At 41.4% G+C, this 17,056-nt stretch overlaps 1 protein-coding gene across 12 annotated transcripts in view; it reads left to right on the top strand.

Annotated features, from left to right (window-relative positions):
* Positions 1-17,056, top strand: part of si:ch211-285f17.1 (sickle tail protein homolog) — a 120,688-nt gene that overhangs the window by 42,929 nt on the left and 60,703 nt on the right. Inside the window, exon 1 of one of the 12 annotated variants that reach the window (XM_006795079.3) lies at positions 8,050-8,171. The exons of the other annotated variants lie outside the window; for them this stretch is intronic. The gene's annotated coding sequence lies outside the window, so the exon portion shown is untranslated. Of the gene's footprint in view, positions 1-8,049; positions 8,172-17,056 lie in introns of those variants that run through there. 12 annotated transcript variants of the gene reach the window in all.

Below are 17,056 nucleotides of genomic sequence, written 5' to 3'. Positions count from 1 at the left end.
TTGATTTCTTATGACCAGAGAGACTGGACGAAAAAGACAATGTAAGGCAGGACAAACAGGAGCCATCGTGCTGTTATACAACTGGCAGTGAAACAAGGACAGGATTCAGATGTGACTGTTTTGGAAATGCAGTAGAGTGTGTTTTTGCATGCAAAGAAAGTTTTGGAGTTCTGGTGTGAAGTCGTCTCTTTTTACCCGCCTTTGCACAACAACAGTTTCAAGACAAACAAATCCACAGGTGTATAGTGTCAGGAAAGATGGTTTGTGTCATGTTCCTGGATGGTGATGTATACACAGTGTGTGTGTGTGTGTGTGTGTGTGTGTGTGTGTGTGCGTCTAGCCCTGTTGCATTAAACCATCCTCTTCTGTGTTTGACTGCTCCCAGTTGTTCATCACAAGCAAGTGGTGGTAAAGTTAGAGTAAAAGTGAAGTCGGCATACCAAAAGCGGTTTGGTTTCCACTTTGTGCGTTTGCATGTGCACAGGTTTATCATGTATCTTCACACTGTGACCATACGGAGCTGCAAAACTGCCACAGTTGAGATGAGAAAGCAATAATTCTTTTGTTTTCTCTGCGCTGTTGTTTTATCTTCTCGGAGGCAGAATATTAATTCTTAGTGCTGCATCATAACACGTTTGTTTGCTGTTTTGTGATCCCATAAAATCCTTTGACAGGCAGACGGGGAGCGTTCTCATAAATAGGAAGTCAACAAGGGTATGCAAAGTTGCTGATTGAGGCCCACAGTTCACAGTGAGACAGCCAGCAGTTAATGTGATGCGTAACCAGCAATCATCAATTATTCATCGTTGAAACATTTTCCAGAGTACCAGGAAAGAGTGCTTTTATGGATAGGCAAATTACTTATATCTTTAGGGCTGCTTTATCTCTAAATTCCTTGCAGACATGCTTTGCATGTTAAATATTTTGCTGCAACGATGCAGCTAGCTTTAAAGCCCTTGCTTATAGGGAATACTTATTTGTTCATTTTTATTGTGACATTACATAAAACATCTGATAAATATTTTAGTCTCATTATTCTTGGACATTATAAATGCATTTTATGAAGTCGGTAATTCGTGTCTCGCACCAGAAGGCACAAAAGTGCACTTATGGGGCAAACTCAATTAAGCTAAATGCTTTTTATTACTCGATAAACCTGATTAGGAATCACATTTCTGTGACAACAAAAAACATGCATTTACTGTTATTGTTTCCTGGGCTGCACTTGCTGTGATTTGAAAGAGTTACGTAACAGAGAGAATGTATGAGAGGCAGGGATGGAGGGATGGCCAGATGTAGACTCAGGTGGGAGAGGAAGAGAGCCTGACCTGACTGACTAACCCAGCTGGTGGCCCAGCATTTCCATCAGTCATCGCCTTTTGTCTGTCTCTCACTTCTTTGTTCACAGGTTAGTCTCAGATTTCTTTCACTTTGTAAACCTGCATGCCTCGGGTTAATAATCTGATTGATGTCAAGTGAACTCACCTGTTAACTGGGACATTTTTGTTGTGTCTTTGCAAAGTTCAGACCCAAACCTTACCAGAGTTTTGGTGTTAGATACCAGTTTTTAGGGAGTTTAAATTTTATATTCTATGTACAATTCTATATAAGGTTGCCAAAATACGAGAATCAGGAAAACACTTGATATCATTCTGACAATAGCTTGGAGTCACCAAATAAATTTTTTGGTCTCTTTGGTCTTTGCACCTTGCTGCAGATTGCTTCCTTTGCTAACACGGATTTGCACAGATGTGGAGATGTGAAAGCTACGGAGCCCCTCTGATGACATGGTTCAAAAAATAAATAAATTGTGGCCACAAAATACTACTTTGTGGGCACGAAATGGGTATAACATGCCCATGAAATACTTATTTGTGGCCATGAAATACTATTTCGAGGGCACGAAATGCTAATTTGTGGCCACGAAACACTTGACCGATAACCGTGATCCTTCCCAGGCCCTTGCAGTTGGTTGACAATAAAATCTATCCTGGCGTCCAGGTCGTACTTGCGTCTGTAAAGCAACTGGGCTTTCAATATCCTGTTTAAATGTCTCTCCGTAATAATGATTCTTTGCATTGCCAGGCTTTTCTAAATGCAATATATATATATATATATATATTATTAATATCAGTGGAAATTGAACAACACACATGGAGATATATAGTTCAATATTGGCCAACAGATCTGCAGACTTTCACTAAGACCTGTTGGTTCATGGGTATAGCAATTTGATACAAAGCGGATGTCTGTGGAGGACAAGAGGGTAATGGCATTACCTTATCTTTGAGCGTCCCTTGTGTCATTCTGACAGTTGCTTCATGCTTCACTTACGCTGCGCTTGAGTTGTCAAAATGTTGCTGCAGTAGCCAAAATAACAGGCTGCACTGTGTGAAAGTCAGAGTTGTATGCAAGGTCGAACACTGCCTAACATTTGAACATAACATGGACTTTAAAAGCATCCCTAAGTTCACTTTCCAAATACCAATGTTTTGTGATAAAGAACACGTGTTTGTATATCAAAGTGAGGATCCAGCTGTTTGCCGTGAGTTATTGTAGATTTAAACAGCGGGTTCACAGTTGTTCAAATCTGTCTTGAAGCGAGCCATAAGGACTCCGTCATACTGGCCCACAAGCCGAGAATCAGCACAAAAAAAAGAAGCTGAAACTTGGCAGGGGTGTGTTGAATCAGAGTTTGGTTAATCACTTTAATGCATGAATGTCTCTTTGTGTTGTATTTGTAATACTTTGCTCACATAATTACACCCTACAGCACTGGAGTCTTTGACTCAAGTGAAAAGGGGGTGAATTGTTAAATTGAAAAAAAAATTGTGGTTTTTAGTCATATTCTTTGCCTGACGGCTCTTATTGGACCCTTTTTTCTGTATTTTATGGCGTTACAAGCTGTTACATTGAAACCACTTCCAAAACATGCATTTAATCTTTTGCCCAAGTTGGGATGAAAGAGCTGTTTTTGCAATATACAGAAGATTTAAGATATATTAACAATTACAATATTAATGCTGATAGAAGCTGAGACCTAAGACATCATCATTATGAGTATCAACCAGTAAAGATTTAAAGGGTGTGAAAAATTAACATAATTCTTTACAACTGCACATGGTTGTAAATGGATTTTCTTTCTATTCTGGATTCTTTTTTTCCTCACGTAAAGCAGTTTTTAAGCCATTCTGACACTTGCTCCTGAAGGAGAGAACTGCTTGTGTCTTCTCCTACTTTCTGCTACTCCCTTTAGAGGATCTTCCTGTCACGATCAGGTGTCTGGGAATGGAGAGAGAGGACCCAAATGAAAGACTCGGCAGGCCAGCTCGGAATAGACACAGTCTTTATTAACTGGAGCTAGGTTAATAAACGATTGAAATAAACAGAGTGCATGCACAAGAGGAAATTACGACAGCATGACTGGAAACAGAGACCAACTGAGTTCTTAAAGAGACAGGATAATAACAGGATAGGTAACAGGTGGGAACATGGCTAACTAATGAAACTGAGTAACCAAAAGTAAACCGCACATAGGACAAGAGACTTTCACAATAAAGATGGAAACCGACTTGAGAAACTAAACAATGACAAAAAGTCCAAACCCCAAACACTGGGTCAACAACCCAGGTGCCATGACACTTCGTCTGTCTCATCCTATCCCTTGCATCCTCTTCTGCCACACCAACCCTCTGCATTTCCTCCTTCACATCCATGAACCTTCTCTGTGGTCTCCATCTTTTCCTCCCGCCCCAGTTCAACATACTTTGTCCAATTTATTCACTCTTCTTCCTCTGCACGTCCAAAGCATCCTAGCCTCGCCTCTCTAACTTTGTGTCCAAACTACTCAACCTTCTTCTCCTGACTTTCACTCCTCTTCTCTTCAGAGCATACTTCCATCTCCTTTCCACTTGCTCCCTGCTCTCACAGCGCACCACGTCATCTGTGAACATCACAGTCCACAGAGACTCTTGCCTGATCTCATCTGTCTACCTGTCCATCTCCAGTGCAAACAAGAAGGGTGTTCAGAGCTGATCCCTGGCATAGTCCCACCTATACCATGATCCTCTCTGTCACTCCTACTGTACACCTCACCACTGGCTCACTGTCCTCATACATGTCCACATACAGTACCACAGATTCTCTTTTGGCACCCTATCATATGTTTTCTCTAGATTCACAAACACACAGTAAAGCTCCTTCCGACCTTTAGGTTAAAATTTTCGCTACCCTGTCTCTTGAACATCTCCATACCTCCACAGATATATTATAACTGCCTTCACTTCCTTCTCAATAATCTAAAATTGTAAACTTCCTGATTAACCACTTATATAATTTACTTTGTATTAACCAGTTTCTTTACTGAAATGTCTGTGCAGTTTTACATTCAGGGCTGTGATCTTAAAATCACAGGCCAGTTTTTCAAACCATTAGCAGGCTAGCTGACTTTGAAGTAGCTTCCTGTCTTAATCTGTGATGGCTTCGGTGCCTCGCTCTGGTTGTCTTGTTCTTTGCTTCTGAGTTTTGACTCTGACAGATCAGTGCTGGCCAGTCTTCACCACAAAATGATGCACATAATGCTCTCTGTAGAATATAATTTCCGGTGCTGCCACTTTAATTTATTTATGCACGTGTGACTCAAGGACAGACAAACAGAAACAGAGTCATGTGACCCCTCTGACCCTTTGTGCTATGTTTCCTGGGTGAGTTATGTCTCATTGTTCCTTTCTGTCACTGTTGCAGTGGGCCACAGGACAATCAGACTGGCCTCATAGTGCCACATTCACTTCTCCGGCCAAGCTGTGATCTCACACCTCTCACTTCGCATTCTCATTATTTCAGCCTCTTATTAATTTATTTAATCAATAGCCGTTTAAGATCTCCTCCCCGGAAATGCATAATGGCACCAGATTCATCGGGCTGCTACATCAAATTATAGGCTTGACTGGTAGGGTCTCTGGAGGCTCAGATGTGTGTTTGTGATGGGTTAAACACAGGTTATGATGCACGGTACTGTGCATTGTTTACATAATGATAGCTCATCATCTTCAGACAGTCCCTCAAACCTGAAGGGCAGTGAGCCTAAACTTCTCCTCCTGTACTCTCAGAGTATCCGATGCTGAATCAGAGATCACACTCGTCCAGTGGCTCCATTGTTGCCATAAGCTCAGCTCTGAAGCCTCCCTGTGGAAGATTATGAAAGTGGCTTTAAAATACAGAGCAGCAGCTCAACGGGGCTTTAGATGATTTCAGGCTAAATATATGTAAAAGGCAGCTCGGTCCACAGGGTAGAGTGGGATCTGGGTGGAAGGCAGCCAAGGCCTTTGGTGCCTCCTTTTTTTGCTGTTTTTGTTATGTGCTCTGTATCAGTTTGAAAGATGCCCTGCAAACTAAAACCAAAAATAAGAGCCAACAAAAACTGTCACTTTGAGTTCAGAGTTTTTAAGTTAAAAGAACTCAGCAACAATACCCCTGACTGTAAAAACAGATATAAACAGGTGTATTATTTTAGTTTATATACTGACTGTTCCATCTGTGCCACTTATAGACTCAACTTCATGGAAAAACAGTTGCTAAATACATCAATAACAATTAAAAAGGCTTAGAGTTTATTCATTGTTAACGCTGCTTAAATGTTAGAAGAGAAAAAACAAAAAAAAAAGTACATTAAAATCATAGATGTCAGTGTCACCAGTAGGTTTCAAATGTTTTTTGGTTTTTTGCATTACATTGCAGTCCTTGTATCAGCCTTGTTTAACACATCCAGCAGCAATGCATCAGCTGGCTTAAAGCAAAGGTCACATGACAAGCTGTCCTTTTCAGATAAAAGGAGGTGACACAGTGTATCCAGTTCTTTTTCTTCGTGTGACTCATCTTTAGATTGTTAAGCACGTTGGCCTAAAGAGGAAAAAAAAGTTAGCTTGCGAGCCTCCTTTACCGAATCTTCATTTGTGCTGCTGAAAGCGAACGGCTTGTCATTTCACTCTCTTTGCTTTACACGAGCACGGCTGAGATCAGCCTCTTCCAAGGCACACAGGTGGCTCATTCACTGGGTGACTGCAGGTTCGGCTCCTTGGTGGCAGACTGGCACAGGCTGAGCCGCCAGGCTGAATAGCCTCAGGTGTAATCCTCACCTGCTTCTTTGCCGTTAAATCCCGAATATTTTGATTTACTTTGCTTCCACTTCTATTTTTCTGAATGTCTTTTCAGCACTGGAAGGATTTAGCGCTAGAGGATTAGTCAGAGTGGGCCCTGTTTATAATGTGCATGCAGTAAGAGAGAGTAAGGAAGAAGTACTTCCACTTTCTTATGGCAACACAAGTCCAGAAACATGTTCACGAGTACATGGGCATACAGTTACATATGTGTACACACCCATCCAAGTACGGCACTCTATAGACATCACTGCACCTGCTTTCTGTTATCGTGCACAGAGTCAAAAGCTCTTTCTCTGTCTTTATTATGTGATAAAAGCCGGAGAAATAAATGCTGACGTACAAAGCCTACATGCCGGCACACCTGAGCTGCCGAGGGAGTGACTGAGCACATTTGATCTTTTCATGCTGTTTTTGTAATAACTGCTGCTTTGAAGTTTTGCCGTTTTGTGCATCTGAGCCCCTAAACAATGAACCGCAGTTGTGATTGTCCGGATCATGTCTGTCAGCGTGGGGGTTTTTGTGCTTGTGTTCACAAGAGGAGGGGTCCGTGAAGGAGAGCAGGCTCCCTGCTCCAGCACATGGTGCCCAGACTAAACAACAAGATGAATGTTTCCTGAATTCGACTTGGCACAGAGGCACCCCCCAATCTACCCATGCGGCTGAACTCTAAAAAGACTCGCATGCCTAGCTGGAACAAATGTATTTGAAAGAAAATTGCGGAGTTACAGTAGCCTTATTGTTGAAACGATCTATGTAAACACCTCTGAGCAGAATCCGCTTTAATCTGCCAAACTTACGGTAGTTTGGTTTATTATTTTCCCCATTGGAGTGCCGTGATTTTTCACTTTACCATCATACAAAGTGGTTTAGATCATCTATGTTTGTCTCATAATCCAGAAATCGTAAAGTTTATCCTCTGAATGAAATGCTTTCTTTTTATTCCAGTGCAAAGTTTTACCTTAATAGCAGATTATAAGAGGTACAAAGTCGAAGTGCTTGCGTGGTGCCTGAGTTGTCTAAGGACTTCCACACCCCGCATGGTGTTACCATCTTGTGATGATAGAACTGTTAACAGCGCCAACAAAAGCTCAGTGTGCTGCTGTCAACCTGTCCCCTCCCACACATCACCTTTCACCTCACTGCCCTGCACCCCCCACCCCACTCCCCCCCCCACACACACACATCACACCTCTACTCTTTCTTATTTCACTCAGAGGCTGGAAAGAGCTGGGGATGCATGGGGCTGGGCAGCTATAGTGAAACTGTGAATTGGAGGTTGGCACTGTGAGAGCGCATACAGTACAGTGAAAACCTTTGGCAGGCTATGGTAAAGGGAACTTGCTGTGGAGACCAAGCTTTGAGGTCTGTGACGGGTTGAGCCTCATTGCGGTTTATAACAACAAGCTGTTGGATTTGGAGAGAAAGTTCCAGTCACGCCCCCCAGCTCTCAGTCAACACAGCCAACCCCCTTTTTACCCATGCCTGAAAAAGTGTATTTGTCTCAGTAAGACTGAAGCTGGCAGCCCCCACTGTGCATTTTATTTCCTATCCTATCCTCCCTCCACCTTCTCTCTTTTAGCTCATAGTTTGTGTCTCCCAAACTCTTCTTCTCGTGACTGAGGAGAGCCCAGCTCCAGATAGTGGCAAGAGGTTAAAAAACCTTAGTCATGAGGGAACACACACATACATAGACAGACGTCTACATGTGACAAGCCCCTGCCAAACAATCGCTGCTGGCTCAGAGAGAGTAGGTGGGCGGAGGGGCAGCGGTAGTTTCTTGGAAGGCCTGATTGGAGCATAAACAGCAGCCCAGGAAGTCTAACAGAAAGAGAGAGAGAGAGAGAGCAAGAGACGGAGGGAGGGAGGGATCAGTGGAAGTGTAGATCTACCGGGAGAGAGCAAAAAGTTTTGGGACTGAGGCAGTGTGTTAGTTTGTGTCACTCTGGGTGAGTGTGAAGAAAAAAAGACTTGGTTATCAGGACATACTTTACCACAGCCTACCAGAAAGAAAAGGTGAGTAGCTACATCTTGCACAAGAGCACACACCTCTTTTACACCGATACATAAACGCTCACGGGACTATAAACTCCCATCTTCATCAGTTTTTCCATCCATAGATTCAGATTGATGCACTGTAAGGCAGACATCCCTGCACTGTGAGAGAAGTAGCACGTTGTTACTGTTGCATGCAATGTCATTTAAATTTCCAGACAGTTTTTTGGAGTTGCATTCACCATGGTGTTCTTGATATGTGTGTGTGTATGTGCTGCTTGCTGATGGTTTCCCCTGGCTCCGAAAGCTGCTTGTTTTCCATAGCTGTTTTCCTTTTTTTTTTTTGCTGTGCCTTGAACCGCAGCCAACCATTCAGTGTGTGAAGCAAAAAAAAAGAGAGAAAAAAGGGGGAGACCATCTAATGTGTGTGTGGCTGTGTCTAATTAAGCTGTTGGAGGGAGAAGAGTGGTGAGGGTCAAACCATGAGAGGGTGAACTTGGAAAAACAGCGCTGTCCCTCTTATAAAATGCATCCCTTGCACAAACTATCAGTTACATTAATTGTCTGGGATCAGAACTTTGAATAAACTAACAAGTTTTCTTAATCTTCTAAAATTCATCTGCCTTTTGAGATCACACAGAAATGTAATCTGTATCATCAAAGTGGCTGTTTGGGGATCAGCTTTAGTGCAGATTTTGTGATGCTGTTTGGTCACGTCAAGCGGATCGCAACATTTCCCATGCTGCTGCTTCTCTCCTCTCAAAGGGAACATCAGTATATGTCTCGCGACCTTTAAGTTACTGTGTTCTTCACACTACATGCAGTAGATGTATTAACTAGGGAAAACGGGGAACTACTATTTTTTTACAGTTTGTCACTAATCTTAAAGTTGAGTCGAATTTGAAGCATTTTACTGTCTTAACAGGCCTATATTTTCCTGTCTGGATCTCTTCGGCACTGTGGGAATTGCATTAACTTTTTTCCACTGCTGAGTAGATTTACATCTGGAAAAGACTGGTCTGCCCAATCCTAGGCAAATGGGAAAAAAGTGAGAGTTAATTTCACAGATTTTCACATGCAACTGTGTAATCTCTATTTTTATTACCATAAAGTCACACGATAACTAATCAGAAGTTCTTCTTCTTTTGTTGTTGTTTTTGACAAATAAAGAAACCCTCAGTTGTGCTTTGTATTTAATCCCTAAGCCATATTGGTCCTTTAGGTTCCATCATCCACTTTTTACCACTCAGATGTTTAGTGATGGGTGTGATTTGTTTTGTCTCTCACCAATAAACACATCAGCTTCCCTCCGTCCGCAGGCGGGGAAGGTAAACGGGTCAGAGAGACAAATGAGCTCGCACACTCGCACCCCTTTACAGTGCCCCTAAACCTCATCTTTCATCGCTCGTTTTGGCACTTTCACAACGTTAGACTGTCTCTCACAAGTTTTTATCGCCGCTTTGCTGATGTAGCAAGTTGTCAGTTTCTCACAAGACCAGAGGAAACTGTTATTAACGGGAAGGCAGGGGTTTGGATGCCAGTATAATTCTACCAAGCTATTTGTCTAAGTGATAGCATATGAGGTGCAGTGATTTTGGCAGTGTTTTTACAAGCAAAGGCACACAGTAGCTCCTGACCGTATGCCTCCATTTGTCAAATATCATTAAGAGAGACTAAGGTTAGTACACGAGCACTTGATTACTTGGCTGGACTAGTCTGTTACATCAGTATCCAGACATAACACTGCAGATCAGAATCTCTACAGGAGATCAGGCATGAACCTGACCAAATGTATTAGCTGATTCAAATCTGGGGAAGTAGAGTTTGACGGCTTCCATGAGCTAGGGGGAAACACACCTGGGCCAGCGGCATGCGGCCAAGCAGCAGTGAGGCCAGTGGGGGTGGATGGGGTGAGGGGCCTAACCAGGTGTTTCTCTGCACTGTCATCCTTCGCTGGGCCTCAAGCCAGCTCACGCCACGTCTCATTGAGCTTCAAGGTTTGATCAAAACTCATTAGAGAGCTTTCATTCTAGCTCCCATTGGTGGGTGAGTTATGGATGCAATAAAAACACACCCACGTAGTGGAGATCACCAAAGTGTTGGTGAAAAAGAAAGAATGATCGTGAAAGAGAGTAGAAATGGTGCTAATGCATATTTTTCTAAACTTTAGACGTCATTGTGATCTGGTCACATGGGGGATATTTTTATGGACAGGGAGCTGCAGTTGTTCACTCTAAGAAATAGAGAAATGAAGAGTTTTATTTAGTAAGCCCAAGTCAAACTTGTGACTTGCTGACTTTTTTGTTGTCAGATTAAAAATTCCCAGGTGAAAGTGAAACCTTGTAGCCATCTTGGGTTTTTGAAACCACATGTTATTATGACATTATAACTCAGAGGTCAAGAACACAACATCCTTACACTTAAGTCAATCACAGAGAAACCCCAGACTTTCCTTTATCATCTATTTGACTATGAATTTGACTATAATTTGCTAAATTTACATCATAATTACAACAAGAAGTAAAAGAGTCACTAAACTAGGGTTGAGACCATTAACTCAATAAATTGTTAATAAGATCACAAAACAAGTGATCGTTAGAGACGCTTTCTTGTAGACTTATTTACAGACTTCTTTGTCTAACTTGGAGTTGCCCCATGCTGGCCATTAGAAAAGTAGTCTATGCTCAAACCTCAAATTTTAAATTGATATATTTTGTTCTTCTTCATCTTTCAACTTGCTACTGTTAGAGCTCATCACAGCGGATCATCTGCCTCCATCTCCCCCCATCACTAGCATCTTCTTCTGTCTCAACCAACCCTCTGCATGATCTTCCTCTTTTTCTCCTCCCTGACAACACCATCTTTGACATCTCTTATCTAATATATCCACTGTCTCTTCTCTGCACATGTCCAAGCCATCTCAGCCTTGCTTTTCTAACTTTGTTTCTTATTTTGTCCATCCTGGTCACTCCCAGTGAAAATTATAGCGTTTTCAATCCCAGCATCCTGCACTTCAGCCTGTCTCTTTGTTATCAGCCAGCCCCCTCTCTTTACCAGTCATGGTCCCTAAATGTAAAGGCCCTGCTCTCACTTCCACATTCCTTCCTTTCCTTCTCTCTCGCTGCCTAAGAACACACCTTCCCCATCTCCTGTTCTTTTGTCTTTGACCAACAGTAGCGCACTTTCCTCCAGCACACGGCTGGCCAACAGCACCGGAGGTGGTTGTTGTTAACTTGGACCAATATATTGACAGATGTTACACCAGGCCATCCTGATGATACAATGTACGTGTATATAATTTGGATTGACCCTTTAGAGCTAAATGTTCTAGTTTTTCTTATTCAAACCAAGCTAATCTCAATCTAATTCTTGGTATTAAAGTTGATAGAAAGCTTCATTTCTCTGGGACTTTGTCCACTGCTCGTGTAACATCCACAGTATAAAACTTTGTTTTATTTTAGTCATTATGCTTTAAGACTCTGACTGAGACAGATTACATTCTCAATTAGCTGCGAGTAACATCTTGCAGGAAGATTTTGTATCAGTTCAGCAGCTTAGACCAGAAGCTGTCCTTATGGCCAAAACATCTTGAGTCTAATAGAGGTGGGGATTATAAGAAGGTGTTATCACACAGAATCTCTGTCATGTTAATTGACTTCTACTTGTTGTAAATTAACCTCATTGTAAGCCAAATAATTTTCTGTAGAATAGTTAAAGGTGCTCTTTGAAAATCTTTCTTCTTCTTTTTTTTAAATTCCTGCAGTAGCTGTAAGATAGTATAAAAACACCTTATCTTGCTGTTCTTTAAAGTGCCAGAAGATATGTCATTTTTTATGCATTCCTCTTAGTCACAAGTAAAAGGCGGCTGGTAATGGCAACATTTTAATAGAGAAATGTGACAAACCAGCAGAAAATGATTTAATAAGGCAGCAATGTGTAGTTAGCCTAACAATGATTCATTAACACCAGCCTTTTAAGTTTTTCCCCTCATTTCTTTACACTCTTTGATATTATAATAGGTCTGGCTTGATGGTTTTTAGCCTTATAACATTTCTAAAGCTTTAGGGAGATGCATAGTTAAGCCACAAATAAAAATCTTGAGATGCGACCACACAGAGAAAACAGGAGTGGTATGGCAAATATCTTCCCAGTCTGTTATTGCGGCGCTATGGGCAATGGTAGAGGTCACTTATGTGGGCGGCTTCTATGCCAGGGATTATCCACAGAGGGAAATAATAGACTTGTAGTGACGTCAGATGCTTGTGGAGCTAACGGAGACTTTGCCAAGATAGAAAACTAAGTTCGTATGTACCGTGAGTCTACATGCAGGGAGGATCTTAGATCAAATTGGGCTTAGAGTAAGAGGGCAGCTATAAAACACCTGGCAACTGGTAAATACAGGTTTTGCTTCTTCTTTTTTTTAAGGCTGGCTTATTTGTCTTAACTCGATGGGGACAGCTGAAGAGACGCAGGGCTTACCATTCACTCAGTGAAGCCATTTTGTTGAACATCCTCTTCCTTTGGCAACAACGAGAAGGGGGTAGATAGAGGTGGGACACACTGCCGCTGACAGTTGCTGTTAAATGCCCTTTTCTCCCAATGTAAACACCTACGCCTGTCCCATCCATCTCCTCTGTTAGTTACTTGGTTTGACATAGTGCCTCCCACAACACACAAGAACATCCCCGGGGTTTTTTTTCTCCTTCTGTTCAGTACCAAGCATGCTTTGTGTACACATGAAAAGGAGTTGTACGTTTTTATCTACAGGGTCTGGTCTCAAGCGAATTAACCTTGGGACCAAACTTATGTCGGAAATAGATGAAATGCAAAAAGTGCACTGATAATTCGAATTTTGTCTCTAATTGGCAACCTACAAATGCCCAAGAGTGTAAGGTCTGTCAGACTTTATTCGCTAACATCATTCTCACTCTTTAAAAGCATATAAAGCATTCAAGGTTTTCTGTCCTCATAAAGTGTTTTTTTTTAAGGAAAGTATGAATTTGAGTTTTAAAGCTGCCTAATCCTAATAAATATGGATGAGACTTCTGTCCACCACCCTGTTTAACAACCTGCAGTGTCTTGCCCTTGTCCCTCAGATGTTGGCTTTCTATTGTTTTCCATTGACCCAATTGACTGCTCGCTAATGACGCCATTATGGTGGCACGATTTTATAATTACCCCTCTGCCTGACAAACTCGGTGCACTTTCGTTTAGCTATGGTCCACATTACGAAACGCCAATCTCTGTAAATATATTCTGTAAAGCCTGTGACACACAGGATGTTTTTGTTAAGCTGGGATATTCTAGGAACAGTGGCTAAGTGAGCTCTGGAGCTGGAAGTTTTGAGGAAACCTGTCCTCTATCTGGACATGGTTTGTTTGAAGAACTCCATCCTGCTCTGACTGATAAATAGGCGGCACCATGTAAATACTGGAAAGAGGCCCGGCAGTATCAAATAAAAGCATTCCAGTCAAAAAGTAAGGACAGTTGTGCAGAGAGAGTTGAGCGAGTTTCTATTTTTTACTGTGGCTGGCTACGTGAAGGCACAGAATCAAGTCCGTATACTCTGAGGACTTTATTTAAGTAGTAGAAGGATTATACAAGCGTGACACTGCTTAACTTTAAATCCACATTGCATTTCAGGACAGATTTTGTCACACGTACTAAGCATAGCCTTTGGTGGCTGTTTTCTGTTTGTATAAAACCCAACTGTTTTCCACGCTAGCATGGCAACATTTGTCTGTTGATTGGTTGGGTCGACCAATTTAGGTGACACTCGTTTTTGATGTATATGTCACTGCCATTAAGCTTAAACCTTCCATAGAGCAGGAATGTTGATTGTGGTGATGCTCTTTCTTTAACATCCTTTCCTTGTGATGTTGTGTAGTGGACACTAGAGGTGGGAATCACCATACATCCCACGATACGATATTATCACAATACTTAACGCACGATACGATATTATTGCAATTTTTAAAAATATTTTGCGATATTCAGATTCTGTACATAAAGGTAAACTTTATCAATATTCATTTTATCTAATAACAAAGCCTCACACTCAGTCTTTCTCTCATTTCAGTCAGTTTTATTGGTGACAAACTGAACAGTTTGTATTACAGTCTAGTCCAACTTAACTGAACGCAACCATCTGGTACAATTATAGCTATTCTAAACTATGCAATTTATGAAAACTATGCAGCCCATTCAGCAACTGAAGAATTTGAAAGTAAATTAAAACAAAATATAATTTTACATTAAATAAAAAAGTTTTAAACTTAATTAAAATAAAACATGTCTTAAATTAAAATAAGTAAACTGTCATGTTTATTGCTGCCGACAAAAGAGTTAAACACATTTGGACAGTGAAGGAATGTCAGGATTCTTGCTCAGAAAAAGGATCAACATGCTCTGAAGTCATGTTCCAGTCCACAAAAACTTTTTTTGTAACAAAATATTGATTTCTGCTGTCCCTGTATCGATACATTATTAGCAAACAAAATATCCCGATACTACACAGTATCGATTTTTTCCCCCACCCCTAGTGGACACCTTTGTTTTTCTCCAGTTGTCTTGTCATCATATCCAATACTGTGATACATATTTGTATGTATGCAACATCAATACTCACTTTCTTCTTTCTCTTCTTTACTCTTTTAAATGTTCACTTGTCAGCCATTGTCAATGTGATCACCGAAAGATTTGTAAATAGCTAATGCTGGCCAATAGAATGAGCCTGATTCCTGATTGATGCTTGTTTCCTGTTTAGCAAACGTTTGATTTACTAAGTCAAAGTTTGGAAATCTTGACTAATGGATGGCAAACAATGTGGCAGCAGTTACTGTTGTAAATCCTATGTCTTTTTGTCCAATCATACCAGCAACTTTACAGTGTTTTGCATTGAAATGTAAAGAAAAAAGAAAGAAAAAAAACCTCATTAATAATGAGTTTGGTGCAGAGACCTGTGTGGTTTGTGTGCACGTAAAATAGGGTGACCAACCGTCCTCTTTTCCCCGGACATGTCCACTTTTCACGTTCTGTCCGGGTTGTCCAGGGGGATTTTCAAGATTGATGAAAATGTCCGGGTTTTCGTACAGAGGGCCCAAATGTGTGACGTCATCCCCGAGCTGCTGCTTTGTGACTTGTTGTTCTTTCTAAACAAATCCCATGAAAACACCAAAACCAGCAACAATCTGTTTGTAGTTGCAGCAGTCAGTCCTCTAAACTTGCTTAGCATCTCTGCGGCGTTCATCCTCAAAGCCTTTTCATTCTTATTTTAGCTTTTTATAAATGTCACCTCTTAACAAACAGGAGTAAATGGTGCATTTGTCGGGGATAGGTTTCAGCTGACGCTTTAGTGAGCTTGCTTGTATCAATAGCAATAAGAGCTCACATTCGCCCTAATAGAGAGCATGTCAGCCACTGCAGCTTGTACAGTTTGTTTCTATTAGTGGAGATTTTATAGACAAAACAAGAAGTGCAAGATAGGGATTAATAAGTAAGACTTTGGCCACGTAGGCTAAATGAGCATTAGTGAAATCTATTTGTTGTTGCGTTTGGTCTTGTATCTGTTGACAATACAGATACAGACGATATTTCCAAAGGCTCTTTGTATAAGAACATTTTCAGTTCCCTCCATATTTCCTGGACCAAGCTCTGCCAGTGAGCTATTCCACCCCAGGCTCCCCTCAGAGTAATAAAAGCCATCTTGTAAAATTTGACATTTTCAATGTCTGAGTAAGTATTATACCTTTCTACTCCACCTCAGTGCCCTGAATGAGCTCTATAATATTATTACTTTTAATAAAAGCAGCTGCTTTCCCTAGGGTGAGAATATTTTAGTAATATTTTGCCATCTTTATTGCTGAAAATCACAATAGCCTTTAGGTATGCTTCAGTTTGAGCTTGCCAAGTAGTGGGAAGGCTCTCGTTTGACTTTTTAAGTTCAAAAGCTCAAGATGAGTGCCTGTGTATTCTGAAGCTCATCTTTACTCACCATCTCCGCAATATAGAGCAGTCACAGGGTCTACCAGCCTATCATTACATTCTCCTTAAAAGCTATGGTGGAAAATATGGCTAGCTGTTGGTTTTCTTGGATTTTCCATTCACCCAAGATCCCAATCTGCTTTTACCTAAAATCCAAGGCCAAGAACATTCCTCAGAGCATTTCCATTAGTTTATATAAAAGACCGGAAGAGCTAAAAACTGCGTCTTTACACACACACACACACGCATTCACCCACACAGCAAATCTCTCCTTGCGCCTTTTAGCACCATTTTCTTAGCACTTTGTTTTGAAGTTTCCTTCCCGTCCGGGTTTCCTTTCACAAGCATGTGCATCCTTCCCCGGCAGCAGCACAACAATGCCCTGCTTCATTTCAGCTCTCCAAGATCTGAGACGACTGGAGCCAATGAGCGGCAAGGCACATGCAAAAGCCATTAGCTAGTCGATGATGGTGGTAAGCCGCAGAGGCATCACAAAAACAACCGTCCCAGAATGTACATTTTGTGTTGAAACCCGGCACGCTGCCTGTTCAGCCAGCGGAACACCAATAACGAAACAAGCCTTCGAAAAGGAGGGTTGTGCCTTACATCCCTCGTTCACATGCTGAGCGATCAATTCATATTTGGCTTTGTGTGAATTAAAGCAAAAGTTCCTAAGTGTCTGCTCAGTCTGACAGATGCCTGCCATGGTTGTGGAACACTTTTATTATTAGACGCATCCCATTTGGCCTCTCAATGCTCAGCTCAGGCAGTTTGATTGAGGACTCTCTCTGGAGCTGCAGAACGACTTAATTACAGTCGCGATCTCAATCTGAATTTACTGGGAGTGCATTCATAATGCATGTCTTACTTAGTATCAGTGGCCCCAGTTAGAGCAAACCAATGATCATGTCATCATGCAGATG

This window comes from Neolamprologus brichardi, chromosome 9, assembly GCF_056152115.1.
Source record: "Neolamprologus brichardi isolate AB-2024 chromosome 9, ASM5615211v1, whole genome shotgun sequence".
NCBI classification, from domain to species: domain Eukaryota; kingdom Metazoa; phylum Chordata; class Actinopteri; order Cichliformes; family Cichlidae; genus Neolamprologus; species Neolamprologus brichardi.
This window is presented reverse-complemented; position numbering and strand designations above follow the sequence as displayed.